Here is a 20,751-nt window from a genome sequence, read left to right as displayed (position 1 = left end):
CCATGTGGATCATACCAAAGAAATTCAGACATGAGACGGGGTCACATTATACTTTTGAATTCATTTGCTATTTCTGTTTTGTCTTTTACATACCCTTGGTCAACAAATTTAAAGAAAGTGTGTATGATTTCAGAAGTTGCACAGCTCATTACCTGCAGTGTAGCTGACAATCTGATTTCAAAGACTTGTTTCTTAAGTTAGCAGATTTTTAGCACAGCCTAAGACACTTCAGGCCCCAGATGTGTGAAAGAATAAAAGAATGAGAGCACTCTTGCCTGCTCCTATTCTGGGGCTCCCCGAGGAGCAGCAGTTATCCTTGAAAGCTTCTGTGCTAATGCAACCACTGGTATGAGGAGGAGCCTGCTCAGCTGCCCCAGGCACAGCAGAGTGAAGGCAGGCTTTCAGAAATGCAGGGAGATAAGGCAATGGAAAGGTGCTGGCAGTGATGCTTATCTTAAATTTTAGAGTTCATAAACTCAAAAAACACTCCAACCTTAGTGGATGTTGTAACTGATGTGCACTTTCCAAAATCTATCTAAACTAAAACCACTGAGTTCACTGCAGCTCTAACAAGGACTCACTGAAGCCAGGAGATGAGGTCACTTGAAAAAGCAAAAGAATTTAAGTAGACTTGTGCCTTATGAAAGCAGGGAGCAAACTATAAAAGATCAATTTTCAATCTGCAGCTGAATTAAGTAGGAAACTACAGTTTGCCAGCGATGGGCTCTCCTGAATCCAGGCTTGTCACTGTGGTGAAGAGGCTCTTCCTCAGAGGACAAACACCCCTAGAGTTAAAGGAGAATGGGTTTGTGACTGGCCACGTGAGCTTTTGCTAAAATACCAGTTCAAGCACAGAAGCCTGACCTATGACTTTTTCTGTGAGTGTTTTTGAGGCAAAGTCATGCATATTCTGTGATGAATGGAACCTGAAATATAGAGGCTCAGCATTGCTACTAGCAGTGAAGTGCCTGACTATAAATAGTGTATTTCAGTCGATTTTAATCCTGAGAAACAGCATTTATCTCATGACAGCCCCTTTTCTTTTTTCTCCTTATGTAAACTGCTTCCTTAGAGATCTATTCAAACAGATACACAAACACATTAACTTCTTAAGTAACAATTATGGTAATGTAAACAATATTACAAATGATAGAATGTTAAGAAATACATACATCCTCATCAAATGCTGAGATTTTTAATAACCTGCTCTTACTATACTTTCATTGTAGTCATTCACTGTAGTCTCACCTGTTTTACCTGTTGCTTTTTTACTGTCATAAAATTGCAAAATTTAATTATGCTTTCGTCTTCAGGCGTACCATGTTATTCCACACACACTGAAGGCATGGCACAGAGCAGAGCCCAGTCCCTCTGCATATTTATACATATGTCAGCCTTAAACATGTAAGCTTTGTGCTGACTTGCAGTCTACCTTCTCAGATGATGTCTTAACCTCTTTGCTTGACTGTGCTCTGAGTTTGTGAAATTTATGCCTCCTGGTGAGAAAAGAAACCAAAGGCTTGGGTGACATTCACACATCTGTCGTGCAAATACTGCCTGTACCTGTGAGCTGCCTGTGCTATTGGATCTCCTGCCTTGATATGAATGTCTTTTTAAGTGCCCTAGCTGAGAAGCAACTTAGAATTGTAAGGTAGTGCTATTGAAACCAAAAAAATATACAAATTGGGTGTCTTGTCAGCTAATAGCTCTTGCTTTAATGACAATAAAGCCTGCTGACACGTGTGGTCGTGGCAGGAAGGCTCTGCAGTGTGAATGGAGCAGCTGCTGCTGATCGGGGAGGGAAATCAATGACTCAGCATCCATCAGAAGCATCCTCCTGCTGGTCACCACTGCCAAGTGCCGACTCATCGATTTTCCTCCCTGCTAGGCGAAGACTGCTCTATTTTCTTTACAGCAAGCTCTAAAATGGTTCCACTGCACTGTATGCAGCTGTCAGCTCCCATTGGTGGGTCTCAGTAGGAGCACCCCAACACATGAATTGCACTGGGGCTGGGGCATAAATCTCAAATTCGCCCAGTGTAGTTTTTTCAAAGTGCCTGAAGCTCAGGATGTGTGAATCTACAAATCATCCTATCTACCCCAATCAGCACAAATGAGGTGTCCTGCTTGCCATAAGCTCACTAAATATTTTTTCTTGTGAAGTGGCAAATGGAACACAATATGTATGGCTCACAGATTCACAGTCACTGAAACAAATCCAACAGCATGCAGTTGTCATCAAGAAATATGTCTAGGAAAACCTCTCTAGTCACACAGCTTCAGCACAGCGTTTGAGTACAAGGCAGTCCTTCGATATTCAGCCAGATTGCCACATATATAGTGCACATGAGGAGTGCTGCCCTTTGATTTCTCCTTTTAAAAGAAATAATCCTTGCAGCTGTTCTCCATTGTCCTTCAGTCTTGAATATCTTCTTTATTTAAAGGGACCCTGGAAAACAAAAATAGAGTCAGAAAGGGGTCTTTGTCTGCCAGTATTAAAATCTTGTGAGTCATGTTTTCCCAAATCTTTCATAAAATTCAGTCAGAATTCAGCTCACAGCTTCAACTTCAGAGATGCTGTGAAGGTAACTACAAACAATGATACTCATTTACAATTTGAAAATCTCATTTACCCTGAAATGTGTGATATATTCACATACGTCTCTTTTCCGTTTCATTTACAAAGAGCAACAGAATTGTGGCGTTGAACAATAAAGCTTGAAAGCTTTCAGTTCCATTCCATTTTGAAGATGCAAATGAGACAAGTTCTGAAATCTGCAACCCAGCTTCTACTTGCTGATTTTAATCTAAGAAATAGCACATTGACTAGAATACCTACAGAAACAGAAGATTTACTGAAAAACAGTATCTCGATATATTAGAGTTGCAAAGATTTTCAGACCTGTAACATCACTGCTTTATTCAGAAACAAGGAAATATGCAAATCAGTTGTTATTTATAATAGCTGCTCCTTGCTATGTTTATAAAATAATTATATTTGCCAGTTAATTGACCTTGTGTGCACAATAGGGACAAAAATAAAGAAATGATGCATGAAAATTCAGAGTGCCACTGAATTGGATTGGTTTGGAAAAATATATTAACTGTTAATTTTCAAAAATAGCAAGCAATTAATTGCTGCTGTAATGAACATTTCTGTTTTTCGCTGGCAACCATACCATGTTAACATAATACATCGCAAGTCAAGGCAGACCACTTGATTGCAGTGTTTGCACTGCAGCAAGTGCAGCTTTGGTTTAATGTTAAATTTTCATCTCAAATGTTCCTACAGGAATGCAGATGTTGTCATATTTGTTGGTCTTGTTAAGATCTCTGTCATGTGAGTGCCAGTGCGTGTAGTAACACCTAATAAATTATGTAAAGTGTTGCAGTGTACTGCACTTGTATGACCATTTCAATATACTGTAATTGTTTTCCACACTTCCCCCACAGGTTAGTCTGGCTTCCAGCAGAGGCAGAAGTGAATAACAAGCCAATCAACGTGCTAAATATTGAACAGAGCAGCTCAGCACACAGCATCAGCCAAACGGGAGATTAGCATGTGGCTGCGGACAGGACGGTGAGTCTGTGCTCGGCTCTCCCGGTATCTTCTGAATCACATTTCTGTTGTTTACTGGTCAAAATGAGCTGTTCCTCATGTCAGCACTGATGATTAATACAGTGACAGAAACAGGGCCAGGTTGTGTTCATTGCCAAGTACCAGTGAGGGTCTTCATTGTGCCTGTTCGGAGCTTTGGAACTTAGCCAGAGGGAATAAGTGTGAGCCCCCAGGCTTGATCCGGGATGGGAAAAGCAGGTGATGTGGAGATATGGCCTGGTGATGCTGAGTGGCTCTTGCAGTGTTCAGCATTTAGGACCTTACTCTGGCACTTGGTCTGGCTGTACATGAGGAAGCTGTATCCCATTACAGTGTGTGATTCTGCCTCTGCCATGCCCAGGTGGTACATTCCCTTTTACTTCAGTAGATTTGACTTGAGGAACCCATTGTCCAAAGACATTTAGTTTCTGTCTCAAAGAGTTTTCTGTTGAACAAAGCCAGGTCTGTTATTTACAGTGGTACCTGGAGGATCTGCTTTTGGAAGGTGTTCTGACCTTTCCCTTTCGAGCCCACTGAGTGGGAGCCTGCCTGCACAAGGGACTCTGACTAGTGGGGAGAGCTGGCACTGGCAACTGAGCTGAGGCCACTGGGCTCCCTCTGGATAGGCCACACTTCAAAGATTTTAGAAAGTGGCAAATTTCAGCCTGTGGGGTGTTTAACTGGTGATTTGAAAATGAAAGCCCCTGAATTACATCACAAATCCTCTGAGGCATCCAGCACTTTTTTTTTTTATTCAACATGTTTTTAACTCAATTTTGTAAGATTTCTGGAATTCATATTAGCTACCATAAGACTAGATGGATGGCTGCCCATAATTTGGCTCACTTCTCAAACAGTCAGGTATCTACAAGTTGGGAAGCATGGAATTTTGCCTTTGTAGGTTGGTGCCTTTCTGTGAAACAAGTGGAATGTTTTTGCTGTATCTTTTCCAGAAATGAATATTTTACAATCCTCCCCTAGTGCCAGAATACCCTTATGAAAGCAGCTAACCTGTGCTAATGATTGTTTAAGAATAAAATGGGAAAAAAATGAACACAGGAACTTATCTTCTCTGAATTTATGGCATTGCAGTCCTTCCCATGGCAACACAGATAGTCAGATGGTTCAGTAGCAAAGTACAAGCAGGAAGAAAAGGCAAACAATGACAGAGAGGAAAAAAAAAAGGGAAAGAAAGCAATGTGATTTTCTATCTATTAGACTAGCTTTCTATTAGACTAGCTTGTCTGAAACATATACAGAAAGCCCTTTAATATCCCATTACACTGTATACTGAAGCATTCAGGTCTAATACTATTACTGATAAAGAAACCAAAAGCATATTTACAGAGACTGAATGTCTATAAAGAGCAGATCAAGCAAGTCTCTTGAGAGAAGAAAGTCCCATATCAGATTATTGTGTGAAAAAAATAGCATGCTCATCTCAATTACAGCATCAGTTTGGTTTATTTAAAAAGGAAGTAATTCTGGGTTTATATCATAAAATCACTTTTTTTTAAGCCTGTAAACATCCAATAAATTAAATTTTTAGATAAGATCCATTTTGCAAAAAGCTATTTATGAAAAGCTTCAAATAATAATTAGAGAGGATTTAATAACCTAATCACTAACTAATGCTAGCACACAGTAAGTACACTGAATTAGATCCTTTTCTGGAGTGACTGTTTTACCTCATCTCATTGGCAGCTTATTATAAAATGTAAGTTGCTCAAGCCTATAATTCCTAGACCAGTGAAGGTATGTAGCATAAAAATTCTGATTGTATTCTCTTGAGTTAGTAAGTAAAAAATCTTTGAAAATGTTTGTCAGGATAAAAGTCTAGCTGAACCTAATGCAAAAGCAAAATACAATATTATACTGTAAATTTATGAATATGGACATCTGAAACATAAAGAAAGTTATTCTGCTTAGCATAAACATAGATTAAATATTGTCAGTATAGCATGGAATATTAAATCTTTTTCTTTAAAACTATATGCATATTTTGTCTTAACTGTAGTGCTCTGCTAAACATTGTAGGTATTCTACTAAAGTTAATATGAGTCCTTTTGTTTATTTAATGCACGTTGAGCCAGACTATGGAATTAATTTCATTCCTGGTCATCCAATTTACCTGTCAATGAAAATGAGTGAAATGGCACCCTGAGCCTGGCAAAAGAGAGAGAGAGAGAGGTGATGGTCTAAAATCAGAAGCATAACACAGTATAAGTTGTATCCCTTAGAATTAAAACTACCACTTTACGACTTGAATCTTTTCTAGTGAGATTTAATTTAATTTTTAAGAACTTCGGGGCAGGTTAATGAAGGTCTACTTGCATAATAGACACAAGATATTTAAAATGGGTCAAACCAAAACCCTTGACAGGCCATTGCAATACTTTGGGACTTTAAAATCTAGAACCAAACTTATGTTAGCAATGCTTGGCCATTGTTGCTCTTAGCACTGATGCTCTCGGTGTCACTCCTGAGTGTTCTGTCATATCTGTCTGCTGGTCACAGGCACCAGACACACCACACTGAAACACAGCACACCAGGGCAGCAGCACACCCTGGACACACACAAGCTACATTTTGCTGTGTATACTGAAATACAGGAGAGCACTGAAGTAGTTAAGAGAAGGCAGAAGAGGAAACATACAAATACAGTCAAGTAGAACTGTATATTTATATATGCAGATTAGGGAGCAGATTCCTTGTGTTGGAACTGTCCTCAAGGAAGAAAAAGAAAGATTAAAAACTTCCAGATCAACCACGTGACCACTTCCATAGGTACTCTTCTGTTTCTGAATGGAAAAGTTTTCACTGAAGCTAACGATAGTGATACAGTCACAAAGATCTGGCTCTTAAGAGCTCCAAGTGGTGTGTGCCCTTCAAATCCCACCTGAAAGGCAGTCAGGTACCCATAATGAGAAAGTGAAAAATGAGAGAGGATTTTTAGGTTTTGAACAAAAGAATTTTAAAATATGTGTGTATATATATGCCTGACAAAAAATTAGCCTTTAAAACCCTATGTAATTGCATGCATTGTATTTGTGGAAGTGTCGTATTGCCACTGCATTGCTATTAAAATGCAAAGCAAGTGCAAGCATGTCTTGTTTATTAAACCACTAAAAAAAGTTCCGACAGTGTTATGACTTCAGTTTTCAAAGCATATAAATGGGCAGGGCAAAAAAGGAGGAGGAATCAGAAACCAAACTCTCAGTTTACTCTTTCATGCCTCATTATTGGAACATGCAGGGTGGAATATGTAGTCCTTTGAGATGTCTGCAATAATAATCTTAAGATTTAGAATAAATCATCTCAAAGTACATTGCAAATTTAACAGTTTGATATCAACTTAAGCACAAGATGATTACAGCTATAGCTGAGATTTCCTAGGCAAAAGGCTTACAGCAAGGGAAGAACATGTTCTTTTTTTCCCCTAAGAAAAGGGAAAGGACTCATAGGTGTGCAGGGTGTAATTATGCAGGCTGAAATGAGGCCAGTTCACTACAGCTAATTCCTTATTCTTTACAAAAAGTGCTGCAGATGATTAGATTGTCAGTTTCAAATATCATCTGCAAGGTGGCAGCCCCAGTAGCTTATCCAACAGTGTCCAGTTTTCAGAGCATGGGATAAAAATGGACAGGGCAATGTGCAGCATTTGCCCTCAGTTTTTTGTGACCCCATGTTCCACATCAGTGGAGCTGGAGATCCAAGGCCTTCTCATTCATGCTTTCAGCTGAAAGTTTCTATTTATTAAATCAGCCCTTCCATTATCATCATTTATGTACTATTCATACATCATTTCTTTCTATTGTAGTACCTCTTCCCAGGATTTAAATAACTCTGGCACTGAATAGCTCGTGCAATCTGAACAAATAGTCTTAAACTATCAGAATAGCTTTATCTAAAACATACAAACATATTAAAGGAAGAACATTGTTTGTGTTCTTTTTTTGTTTTGTGAATAAGAGTTATGCAGGAATAGAGATACTCAGCATTGAGTATGTTCAGGCAACAGACAGATGCAGCCCCAGCAAATGAAAGTTGGTATGACTTCAAAATTAACTCTCTGCATGTTCTGGAAATGTTCTCCACGGTCCAGTTAATTACAGATAATTACATATCTTCATATTTTTTATTATATGTAAGATGTTGCTGAAGACCTGATAACCTTGGGCTTATTTTAACTTCTAGGTCTTCTGGGTAATATCCTTTACTTCAGCTGTTTCCTTTCAGAATCTTCAGCCAGTCAAATGTTGCAAGTCCAGCATCATATCCAGATTTTTAACTTGTAAAACTGCATTGCTACCATTTCTTTGCATCAGAGCTGTTGATTCTTGTGCAACATTCTAAATTGTTCTGAGATCATGAGATAAAAACAGACCATTAGGAATCCATCAGAGATTAAGCCAGTAACCACACATAATTCTTGCACTCTAAAGATTCCATTGCAGATGCAGTATTTGAGAGAATGTAGAAAAAAAATATGTTTTTAAACTACAGCTAGGTTAAAAATTGGAAACTCCTCTTCAAAAAGCATAGGTCTGCTGTGTTGGGAGAATTGTTCTAGAAAAGAATAGATATGGGGAGAGTATGAGTGATGTGCAGGAGGACCTCCTTCATGTCCCTGCTTTTCCTCAACAGCTCCAGGAGAGCTGAGAGGAGGATCTGCTCAGTGCAAGCAGAGGTAGAAGGCACTTCAGCTTGTTATCTCAGATACTTGTAGAGCAGAAGGTACAATATCCATCTCCCTCTCCTTGTGTAATGCCTAAAGAGGTCATCCAGAATTCTTAAAGGTAAAATGGGAAGCACTGGCATCTATAGTCTTTGATATAATGTGTAATGACCCAAGTTGCATGAGCTATGGCAAGCCTTTGCTTATAGTAGGTGTTGAAAAGGGAATGAAGAGCAGCTGCTATTTAGGCATGTTTTACAATTACATTAGGTTTGTTTCATTTCAATTTCAAAGTGCATATTGCATGTTGAGTTGTGGTGAATATATATTCAAGGAATATTTCTTTCATACCTTTTGTATTTTAGGTAGAAATTTGAAATGGATCATCAGAAATTACTTTTCCAAACCTGTCGGTTTGTAGGCTTCTGACAATGAAATGCTCAATCCATTTGAGCCCCCTCTTTCTTTCCTTGCACTCTGTTTTGCTGTGTGCTTCTCTGCATTCTGAAATGTTTCCTTTATGAAATTATCCACTTCTACCTTGATGTTCTTCCTGAAGACGGTTCATAGCATGTAGGAAGGCCAGGTCTGTGTGAAAATGAGAGACCATTTCACAATTTATGGATAGGACAGAAGCATTTTTATTGTTTAATCTTTCCTTGTAAAGGTGGCAGCACCAGCCAACACAGTGCAGCTGCCACCTTGGCTCTAAACACTGATGTGGCACTCGTACTATATGTAAGAGTATGTAACAGGACAAACCTGGTTTATGGTATCTAACACTTGTGTTTACCTGTTGTTCAAAAGCACAAGAATTCATTATTAAATTAAAAAGTTGTAGCATAATAAGTTGATGCAGGCTGTGCACACTTTCCCTCTGTGTAGATGTGGTCAGAGAACAAAGGTTTCCAATTCCCAGGAGTGCTCAGAACGGAGGCTTGCTAACGCTGTTTGCTTTTTATTGTAGAGTTCCTGTGTCTGTGATTTGGTGGTGTGTGATAATTTCAGGGTGGATGTAGAAACACTCCTTCCCTGGCTCTCTGGAAGCAGGCTGGCAGTATTCAATCCTTATTACATTAGGATGAATCAAGGCTGAGAATACTGATGCCACCCTTCCCCCAGCACTCTGCAGACACACACAGACACATGCACACAGAGTATTATCTCTGTTTGCCTTACTAATGTCATTGTGCAGTATTCCATTTTCCTCTCTCTTCTTGTCCCCAGGGTCTGTAACAAACCCCTGCTGGACCTTTTATCCACCCACTAAGTCCAGATTAATTTATTATACTCCATCTAGTTTTTGAACTGTTCCTTCTAAATGTGTGATGGGGTTTAGGGCTGTGCAAAGGGGATTCAAGGATAAGGGGAGAAAACATCCTCAGGCTGTAGCTTACAGTGAAAGGTTGTGTTACAGTATGAGCACCTCTACTATAATTATGCATAGCCATGGAAGATGATGCAAGAGGAATGACTGATTAGAGCTCATATTTAGCTAAATTAACATCTCAAGTCCATTTTTTGGTGTAAATCTGAGCTCATCATAATCTAAAAGCAAATATTTGCCTTTAACATCTCTTATTTATGCACAGAATACAGTGTGCTCTTCATTTCCTTCTTAATTATTATTATTTTTTTAAACAGCTTCCAGGCAGAAAGTCAAAGCCTTCTGTGTTTTATATTATACTCTGCAACTCATTTTCCTGTTTTTTTTTTTTTAATAAAACATCTAATTAATCCATGTAATCTGAATACTATCTGTTTAAATTCAACATGCTAGCGAAAAAACTGAATCAAAATGCAGCTAATTTGTTATACCTGTGAAAGTAATAGATAGGTAAAAATATAGAGAGATAAAAAGTTGAATGCTTTATGCCCAGTGTGTGAATAGTGACTGAAAACAAATAATAATAAGGCTAACTACAAATAGAAAATGTCTGAAAAGAAGGTCTTCAGTGGAGTGAAAATTATTCTCTTCATTGTTGCCATCTCATTTTTGCTCATTGCGTAACATGAGCTGGGGCTGATGATCTTGCATTGGTACCAGTAAAACTGTTATTTCTTTTCCATTTGTGTGAAGTCTCAATATGAGGTTTTTACAGGATTCTGATAAAAAGACAGCTTCAAAGGCATTTGCAACCCAGCCCTCTTTATCTTGGGTTGAACATCATGAATGACTAATTGTGTTAGAAGTTTCTTTATCTCTGTCTGACTCAGCATCTTCCTCTGGGGAAAATACAAACAAGGGGAGGCCAATCATGTATTTAGAAATTAAGTGTGTAACTTCAGGTGGCCAAAGCTGCAGTAAAAGAAGGGGATTAGAAAAGTGTGCCTTTGTATGAATTATCACCAGCACAATTTTTAATGGAATGTTTGTCAGGCTTTTGCATGAAATACCAGCAGCTCTTTAACATCTTTAAAGTTATTATCTAGACAATTTCCAGTAATGATGAAGTTTAAAATCAATGTAGGAAATATTACTATAGTAAAAGTAAAAAGATGCCTCCAAATGGTAATGTAGAAACTCTCACAAGGGAAAGCTTACTTGCATGTGAAACTTTCCCATAGAAGCATTATAAATCATACATAAGTCAGAGTATGAATGAGAAAAAGAAAAATAACTATTAAGATAAAGTTTAGAACTACTTAAAGTGTTCATGGTTTGGCACAGACAAATTCAAGGAGAAGATGCTTATTAAGCATGGTCAGCAGAAACTTGGCATCTCACAATATCTGAGTGGAAGCCTGGAAGTCCTATTTTTTTGAAAAATGTGTTAGATCCATTTCTTTGCCCTCTTTTGCATCTGCACCAAAATCAGTCATGACACATTACGGCTAATGGAGAGTCAGGACCATTTTTTTCCTCAGAAAATCTCACCTTTGAGGCGGAGTGACTTTTGCATGGTCTTGCTTTTACCTATTTTTGCAGTTGAGCCTACCAAAACAGAAAAGGATGCGTGGCTTCCCCTCTGGCATGGGGTTGGTCATTCACATTTAGATGCCAGCATGAAATCTCAGCCCTCTTGTACCAGTGACAAAATCCCAAGTGGCTTAAACAGGAGCAGCAGCTTTCTGATCCCCTTATTTGTTAACTTCAAGGAAACATTTGTTCTTGGTGGTGGCTATTTGCACTGCAAAAACAAATGGACACATTTTAAACTACCTAGAAATCTCAATGTTACCAAATCACTCAGATTTTTTTCCAGATCTAGTTTTGAAACCATACTATGGCTGCGTTCCTATAACCAGGATCACTTTGTCTTCATGTTGTACAGAACAGTAACAGGAAGATTGTCTCCATCCTTCTTACAGAGTTTTATAAATTATATGCTGAATGAGATAGAGCAGGTGGCAAAACAAGGACATGAGGGACGTTGGAAAATCAAATAAAAATAAAATAAATGACATTTAGTAGGGAAGCTTGGGCTACATTTTTCTCAACAATACCACTCTCATTGAGGAGCTGCTAGAGACATATAAGTTCTGCTGTGTAAGTACAAGTGGGACCTTGAACATGGCTGGCTCATGGGTGATAACACAAATAGAACTGGTGACTGTATCCATTTTCCAGGAAATACATACATATTTATACGGTAACACTTTTTTATTAATGCTCAATTCAACATCCACAAGATCATAAAAGCAGGTAATAGTCAGGACTGCAGATTCCCAGATTAGATTCTGTTACAGTTGAACCCAAAATGACTAATGTAATATTCCTCTTCAAAGGAAAGCTTTCTATAAGATAATAAAGCCAATAAACTTTACCATGTAGTTTAATTTTTAAATCGCCACCAAATCATGCATAGAATTGTCATAGAAGTATCTAAATCTTTCCTGTAGGTGCTTCCATATTTCCATGTTACCATATCTCACCACTGGCTGTAAGCTGCCTTCATCTCTGGCATGTTTTGTGGCTTGGGAGTTGGAAGATCTCAGTCACCTCACAAGGTGGCTCCACGTGGAGGCTCCAGAAGAGATTGCAGAGGACACCAGAATTGTTGATCAAAAGGTCCCTGTTTAATTTACACAAGGACAGAGGAGTGAATACTCGGCTATTTACAAATTCAGCTGTGCCCTATTTCAGTATGAGACAAAGTCACATTGCATAAAGGTAATGCTGTGTGCCTGATTCAGGCATATCTGACAGTTTCCACCTCTCTATTCTCAGCTTGCTTCTGTGTAAAGCAAATGTTTTACAGGGGTTTGGGTTGTGTGCTCTGCCAAGCACAGCAAAGCTGGTAATTCCCCTACAGTGAGGGCATATCCTCTTTTTATATGGTGAGCAGGATGGCAGTTTCCTGGTCTTTAAAGCCCTGAAAGAGCAGCTGGCCAAGGCTGTAAAAAGGCAGAGGTGCTGGGAATCAGCTGTGGTCTATTCCCAGCTGGCAGGCTGAGCAGGCTGCCTGCCTGGAAGGGTGACGGGGTTATGGACTGGGAGCTTTTGCAGAAGAGAAGGCAGAGAAAGGCTCCACAACCAGGGATTTCTGGGGTGCTGGGAAGAGCTGAGTATATCTTCCTAACTTGCAGAAGATAAGTAGCCTTGGAAATTGTGTCCTATTCTTGGGCTGAAAATAACAGCTTATTCTAGAGGTTTCTAACAGGAGAAAGCTGGTAGCTGTCCCTGCATGGTCAGTTTATGTGTAAAGTAAAGGCATAGCTGTTACCCTGTCTTTGGATAATTTTGTTATTTTGTTATTTTTCTTTTGCAAAGGCAAATATTCAGCTGCTTTCTTAAATGTTTGCTGGCAGAGGCCTTTGAAACTTTTCCACTGCAAAAATTGAGAAAGCCCTTAGCATGGGACACCATACCTATTGACACTGCAGACAGTGCTGCAAGTCTGTCCTGTGTGGTGATTTGTCTCTCCCTTGACTTAAAAAGAAAAGAAATAAGGGGAATCCTAAAACACACTGGAAATTTCAGGTGGAAATGCAGTGTGAGAGCTTTTATATAACAAGACTTGGAAAGTGTAGTTTTGGATAAAGAATGTAACTTGTCTTCCTTTGCTTACAACTTACATTTACCTTGACATAGTAGATTTGGGTCTCTGTCTATTACTAGCAATTTTGGTGGCAGTAGATGTCCTTTGGTGCCAAGCACTAGTAACAGACAATCACATTGCTGCAAAAGTAGTAACAATAAACTGTGAGGCAGAGCTTTTAGTTCATCAAAACAGGGCTGCCATATCTTTCCTGTTGTACTCCCTGGCATGGTTCAGTCTCCCTTTGAGTAGAGTATCAGTAGAGAAAAATCTTCAGGAGAGTTCTCTAATAAAAGTCATGAGATAAGGAGGATGCTGCTGCAAGTGAAGATTGTTATTTTTTCTGCCAATTGATGGAGATGAATTAATATTGCAGCACTCTCAATTTTGGAATTCAAATTTATATAATACTGTTTTTTTCCAGTTATTGTGCTCTTGTTAATGACTAAGACTTTGTCTGAGCGTAAGAATTTATGACTTTGACATGCTTTGAGCCCCAGTTTACTTGGAGTCAGACTGATGATTGCATGCAGACTATACCTTTTTAATTTAGCTAACAATCCGAATTCTCAAAGTAGATTATGTTTGAAGTCTTCAACAAATATTTACTAAATGTTTACCATTTGTGTGGGTAGAAAGGCCCTAGGAAAAAATGCTGAGATGGGCACTAAAGCTCTAGTGCACTTTAATGAATGAAGACAAAGCAACATGATTTTAGTAGACAAATCTGTGCATCTGTTTGAAAGGAAAAGTCTGAAGAGGGTCACCAGTCCTACCAGGAGTCCTCACACAGTAACTGTTCTCCTACTCTTTCCTACATAAAAGTTCCTGAAACTGGTCACACAGAACAGAACTTTTCAGTGTTTACATCCAGGACCCACTGGGCAGATGTGTTTAGGGATGATTGCTGTTTGCTGATGTGATGTGAGGCATAAACACAGCTCCAACAGCTATTTCTGACTAAACAGGAAACAGCCAAAGCCAGGCCAGCTCCATGCTTGGTTCTTCTGCAGTGTGGCACCTTTACTGAGCATAAAGTGTGTCAGATATTGAATGTAATTTTTTAAATTAGTTTTGTTTCTGTTAGAACAGAAATGCAAGTTTGTAGAAAACATAGAAGTTTATCCATGTACACACATATTATCTTTTAACACATTTGAAGCTCTATTTTCAGAAGCCTACCTCAAGTGTACCTAATGCAGAGTCTTGCAAATAATCCTGTAAGGCACAGTTGTTTACTAATAATAGATATTCTGGGCAAAGCTGTTTGAAGTGCTGCTTTACAGTCATCTGCTGAATTGAAAAATCCTTTGCAAACAACGTTTTTACATTTCAAGGTAACAGTTAAATTATCTAGACTTGGTATCCCACACTCAAAATTCCTCTTTACACTGGCACAGGGAATACTTATTTTAAGCACATCCAGTAGAATACATATTTTAAATTATATTTTACAGTTCAGTGGTTTCTCTAACCTGAAGATCCCAAAGTGCTTCTCAGATGGAGGTGAAGTTAGCTTAAGAAGAGTCCTGTGAGCACAATTATTCCCACTTTGCATACAGAGAAAATGAGCAATGAAAACGGATGGTTTGTTGAAGGTTGCACACAGTGCTGGCAGTAAGAATAGAACCTGCACTTCTTGCCTCCCACTCCTGTGCTTTAACTATAAAGCTGCTATTAGGTTTTCCACATTATCCTGTGATTGAGAAACTTTCATTGTATCAGTAGAGATTGAGGAATTCTGAGCTAATTAATGCTCTGGCACTTTTCAAACCCTCAGCTGCCCTTTACCTCTGATGGTTCTGTAGGGTTCGATGACTTGCAGTGATGTGTCTCTGAAGAGACAACAAAGAAAGGCAAATAAAGGATGGGGATTCACTAACCTTGTCTCACAAAGGTAGGGGCTGTAGTCAGAAACATTTGCTTAGGTTTTACAGGCTCCTTATTCTTTTTAAACAGAAGGTGTAAAAGCTTCTCAGAGGGACCCTGTCATGTTAAAATCAGATAATTTGAAAGTTCTTCTTTATCACTGCTGGCTGCACTGCTCTTCCACTGATTATAGTAAATCACCTGAATTCTCTTTTAAAACCCTGCCTTTTCTGTGAGATCAAATTAAAACCCATGATTCCTACATATGCCACAAGGAATCAAGTATTATAAATAATCTACCAGCTGTTCTTCTAAATAATTAGGGAGGGACATAAGCTGACACTGATCTGGATCAACACATGCTAGAAGTTTGGGTTAAAATTTTTTGGTTCAAATTTGATGACCCACTGTGTGTAGAGTTAACTCTTTTAGCTTTTCTGGTAGTAAGGAAATTAATTGTGAAGACAACAAAGAGGCTAAGCTATTAAGAGTGATGAATTTTGGAGCAAGTCATTTTTTCAGTCCAATTAACAGCACATGGCCTGTCAGTAATGGTTGGGCATCAAGAGCCAGTAAGTTGCAAACAACCGGGAGGACTTAAAAACATTCATCATAAAATTGTAATGTCATCTCAGTTCTCACTGTTACTCTCTTCACATGGCAAAGGTTTATGTTTTGTATATGTTTTACTTTGGTATTTTAATATGTTCCAACAACCCCAAAGTGGGTCACAAATATGTATATACCCAAATTATGTAACTTACCATGTTAGAAACAAAATATGCAAAACACAAGTTCTTTCTAAAACTAATTTTCTTTTGTGTCAAGCAAAATCATACCAATATGATGTTTGGAGGACCTAGAACTCTAAATATGACTTTTAAACTATCAATACATATACATCATTGCAGTAACTGAATGATCTGAATGATTAAAAGAAATATATGTCAAAAAATCTATGAGCAAAACAGTGTGAGGAACAGGGATGAAATGACTTTGCAGTGTTAATAGGGTTTAATATATGAAGCATTAAGCAGCACTGTAGCACTCATAAAGGAACACAGCTAATGCTTAAACTTGTTTGACATCGGAGCCTTTTTACTACTTATATTCCAACATATTTACAAATTGAGAAGAGGCTTGTTGAATCTTGTTCCACGATAGACTTCTGAGGTATTCGGACTGGCAGTTTTCAATTACTTCATCTTGGCTGGGATTCAAAGCAGGCCAGCACACAGGGAGGGAGGCATTCAGCTGGACCAGCTGAAACACAGGGGGATAACACACAGGCTGAAAGGGGAAGAGCCCAAAGTCTGGGCTCTTCTTGACATACATCATTAACTATTAATAGAGATTCATTATTTTGTGGATTTGTCACAATTGGCTCTTAGGACAGGGTGTCTACGTGCTTTACTAATTATCCCTAACCTGCTTGGAGGCACGTTTGTGAATGCCAGTCATTTACTGCCAATTTACATACTTGGGGGAGGGGACTGAGGAGAGAGACTCATGATATAAAAACAGGTTAGAGTTAGTGCATTAATGTTTCCCTCCAGCTCATCCTGTGCCATGGCTTGACACGTCCATCTCTGTCCTAAATAAACCTAACCACTTGCATCCTTCACAAATTACAGGAAAGCTGAACAATTTCATCAAGATTAATTCCTGGGAATAATGTCAGTCATTTTAGAGTGTTTTTAGAAAATGAAATTATATATTTATGATGCAGTTCTGCTTGACTATTTTATATGAAATGTCAGTGTTTTCTCTTTGCATAACACACCTTGCAGTGTGTCAGGAAGCATATTCCTAAGGGAATCCATAAGGGAACACAGACCTCCTGTTTGAATGCATATTCATTTATTGTATTCCTTGCCTTGAGGTTTGAAGTACCTTGTTTTACCCAGCAAGAGGGTGGGCAAAGCTCAGAGTATGGGTGTTGGGGTAGTGGCATTAGCCACCCATGGCTAACATGAGGTGTCTTGCCTGACTGTGCTGTGCCATCATCACTGTGCTCGCCGTGCTTTGTCATCGTTAGGTGGGTGGCTGCTGTGGCAAGATGCTTCTGTTCAATGAATCAATTGTAAAATGAATGTTAGGCTTCTGCAGGGGAAAATTTTGTGCCTCCTTCTGTGACTTCCACCCCCAGACTTTCTCTTCCTAGTCTCCTCTGACATGCTGCAACAGATTTATGAAAATCAAATACTTTAATTGTAAAACTGCCACTTAATTGACAACACACAGGATTTATTCAGTGCTCAGCTCCTAGAGATCACTTTATTTAGCATTCCTCTTTTTTTGTTCTCTTTCTCTATCTTACCAAGCAAATTTAATATTAAAACACATGCCACAATGTTTATGAGGTAAATGTCAGCATCATAGTGAGGTTTAAAGATGTTATTTGAAAACTTCACACTTTTTCAATATTTGTTTTGTCCAGGGCTGGGTTCTTTGGTCAGCTTAGGTGTAGTAGCCCTAACATGGAGTGCAGTGAGTTCTTCCTGCAGCACAGAGTTCTCCTGTGGTACCTGGCAGTACCAGCTGCCCCTTCCCAGATCCAGCAGTACAAGGAAGGGTTCTGCTGTATGCAATATTCAGTGGCTTGAAGCTCCTGAAGGTTTCATATTTGACTATTGCAGCTCTTATTAAGGATGCTGCTGCTCCTAAATATCAGCCATTAAGCTCCTCACAAGTACTCTTGTCAAATGTACTGCAGTCTGAAAGTGATTTTAGCATGACTGGAGAAAATGTTCTGTCTCCTCTTTGTGAGGGCACAGTGAACAGGATGCTCTGTGGGCAGTGGGGCTGCTGTTGGTATGGGGATGTTTGCAGCATGCCTTTCACTGGTAAAGGGGATTCATTGCTTTTCCAGAGCAGTTCCTACATGGATCTAGGCTGAGCAAAGCACAGAAATTTACAATTTCCCCTGATAAAGGAGTAGTTGGCCTCATTTGCTGGACACAGAAGGGGCAGTGTCCCATCATGTAGGTCTGTGTCATACATGTCATGAGAATGTTTATAGGCACATGGATGCTGCAGAGGATCACTGTACTGTGGGGAGACTTTGCTCTCCAGATCAGAAGTGGAATAAGCACATTAAAAAAAAAAAAAAAACAACCAAAAAAAAACCACCACAAAACCAAAAACCACCCAAAAAACAACAAAACAACTAAAACAACCAGAAAAAAAGCAAAATGCAAAACAAACCCAAAAAATCCCCAGGCTGGAGTGAAGCCTGGCAAGACAGAGTTTGTGCAGAATATGCTGCTTCTGGAGCTTCCCAGGTTACTGCAGAGCATTTCTGAGGGCTGTGATTGTTTTAGATATTGTCTGATATTGATCAGTTTGGAAAGTCTCTCTCACCTTTGCCTCATAAACCTGTGGGAAGAGGGAGTCTCCCCCTAGCAGGAGCACTGCAGTGGGCAGCTCTGCCCACTCTTCAGATGCCTTGCACTGTGTGAGACCAGGTTTTCCCTGCACCCGCCTCACTGAGGCTGCCTACAGATAAACCAGGGCCTGTTTTAGCTGTGATTTCTAAGTATCTGCCTGGGGGCTATTTATCCCATTTATTCAGAAGTGGCTTCTTTTGAAAAAGAGGAGGAGGTGAAGAGATACAGCTTCCTAGGTAGTAGTAAAGTGCATGCTGTGTGTGCATGACAATATAGGTCTCCGAGGTTTAGTGGATCTGGAACTATGCCATTTGTCTCACACTAATTCAAGCATGTGTCTACAAGTGTGCAATGCAAAATATAGGATAAATGTTGATCATAAAATAAGGGTACTGTATGCAGTATCCTAAACTATCTTATTATTAAATTGACAATTACTTGCAGAGCACCTTAAAATGTATGTTTTGTGAAGCTGTTCTTTTCTGTGCACATGTGTATGCATGTTAAGCCAGTAGGATATATTTCTGCTGAGCTGATCTGAGATAACATGTAGTCTTTTACAGCTTTTCAGAATCTTTCCCTCATGTCTGTAAATGTACTTTGCAGTGCTTATAAAATATTGAATCCAGAGTAACAAGCATTTGACTTAAACTTATTTCTGTATGAGAAAAAGACTCCTCAAAGAGTAAGCATTGTATCTTAGGCATGATTAAACCTAATTTCTTTGTACACTGGAGGGTCTAGAAGAAGGTTTCTGTATTGTGAAGTTTCAAGAGACAGCTGCTGAAATGAGGCTTGACTGGATCACAATTTGAAACAACCTGAATGTTAGTGAAAAGAACAGGCATGTCTCTGTGACTGACAGAGACATTTAGTGCAATATATAGGTTAGTTTATTCTGGACAACAGTGCAGTTTGTTGCTACATTATGTTTATTGCCATGAAATCTCATTGTAAATGTTTTCAAGAAAGGGAATTAATGCTTTTTAGTTACTTGAAGTTCAGTCTCAGCCGGCAAGGCAAATACATCTGTGATACTGGCTTTGGGATCAGACATTTGTATGTCATTTATGTCAGTTTTAAAGTAAAAAAAATATTTTCAGTATGTCATTTATCTTCATTGCTATGTCTACAGTATTGCTCAGCTGTATTGAGCTATGCAAGTGGGTGGGGAAAAAAATTAGAAACTTAGTCATATTCTAAAGATAGCAGACCATTAAGAGAGGAAACACTTCTGCTGTGTGTCTGATCTCTGCAAGCAACTGAAGCATCCACTCATAGACTTGGGGGGAAAAAGAAAAAAAAAAAAGAAATAAAAAAAAAACAGCCCCCAAAGACATTTTTTATCCGTATGCTTCAGTGCAAAGCAAGTGGTGTATGCTTTTTAGGCATGATTCACAAGGCAGATTCATGTGCAAGTGACTCCAGGTACAGCAGTGGGGGTAGATCTGGATCGTGTAAGGCCAGTGCTGAATGTGGGAAAACATCTTCCTCCCACTCTCCAGTAAACAAAGTCAAATCAAAAGGTTTATCTTGCAGCTTTATTGTCAACTCAAGAAGATACTTGGGCCACACTAAAGGTCCATTTAATTTTATATTCTTTCTAGAATAGCAGTTAGTACCTGATAGTTAAGGAAGGGTAAGAATGAGGACAGACAGAGACAGACCTGCAAACACCAGTTTGCATTTCCCATGAGTAGAGTAGGATTTGAACCATTGTGCTTAGAGCAGCCACTGGAGCTACTCTGTGAGTTTGTCACTCTTTATATATTGCACCTACAACAATCTGTGAAAGTGAACCTCTGCAATTCAGTTCTGTACTGTTCTCTTTGTTCTTTGTTTTAACCTTGCTACTTCATGAGTACACCAACAAATTCTTGGGATGTGAGGAAAAAAATTGTTCATAGTTGAGTTCTTTGTCTTATAGCCTTCCACCTTATCCATTGATTGTTATAAGTCTTCCACTCTGAAAAAATCCTAATTCTCTCTGTGTAAAAGGTTTTTCAATACCTTTGTGCAGCATTGTTGCCATTCTTGTTACCTTTTCTATATTTAAAAAACCCCAAACAAACAACAAACCAAGCACAAAAAAACTAATCCACATACAAAAATGAGCTATAAAAACATAAGGAATTATTTGGAAGCAAAGTTCATCAGAAAGGGCAGCTTGAAGCAGAAGTTAAAACCAACTCCACAGGTGAAAGATGACAAAAGTATAAACATGAGAAAAGGTGC

At 38.9% G+C, this 20,751-nt stretch overlaps 1 protein-coding gene across 3 annotated transcripts in view; it reads left to right on the top strand.

Annotated features, from left to right (window-relative positions):
• The window catches only part of MAMLD1 (mastermind like domain containing 1), a 249,857-nt gene that overhangs the window by 70,610 nt on the left and 158,496 nt on the right, over positions 1–20,751 (top strand). For all 3 annotated transcript variants that reach the window (XM_072929167.1, XM_072929165.1, XM_072929166.1), the window contains exon 3: positions 3,454–3,580. The gene's annotated coding sequence lies outside the window, so the exon portion shown is untranslated. The remainder of the gene's footprint in view (positions 1–3,453; positions 3,581–20,751) is intronic.

The sequence above is a fragment of the Taeniopygia guttata genome, chromosome 4A, assembly GCF_048771995.1.
Source record: "Taeniopygia guttata chromosome 4A, bTaeGut7.mat, whole genome shotgun sequence".
Classification (NCBI taxonomy): domain Eukaryota; kingdom Metazoa; phylum Chordata; class Aves; order Passeriformes; family Estrildidae; genus Taeniopygia; species Taeniopygia guttata.
The sequence above is the reverse complement of the archived record's forward strand: the minus strand, read 5'-3'. Positions and strand labels throughout refer to the sequence as shown.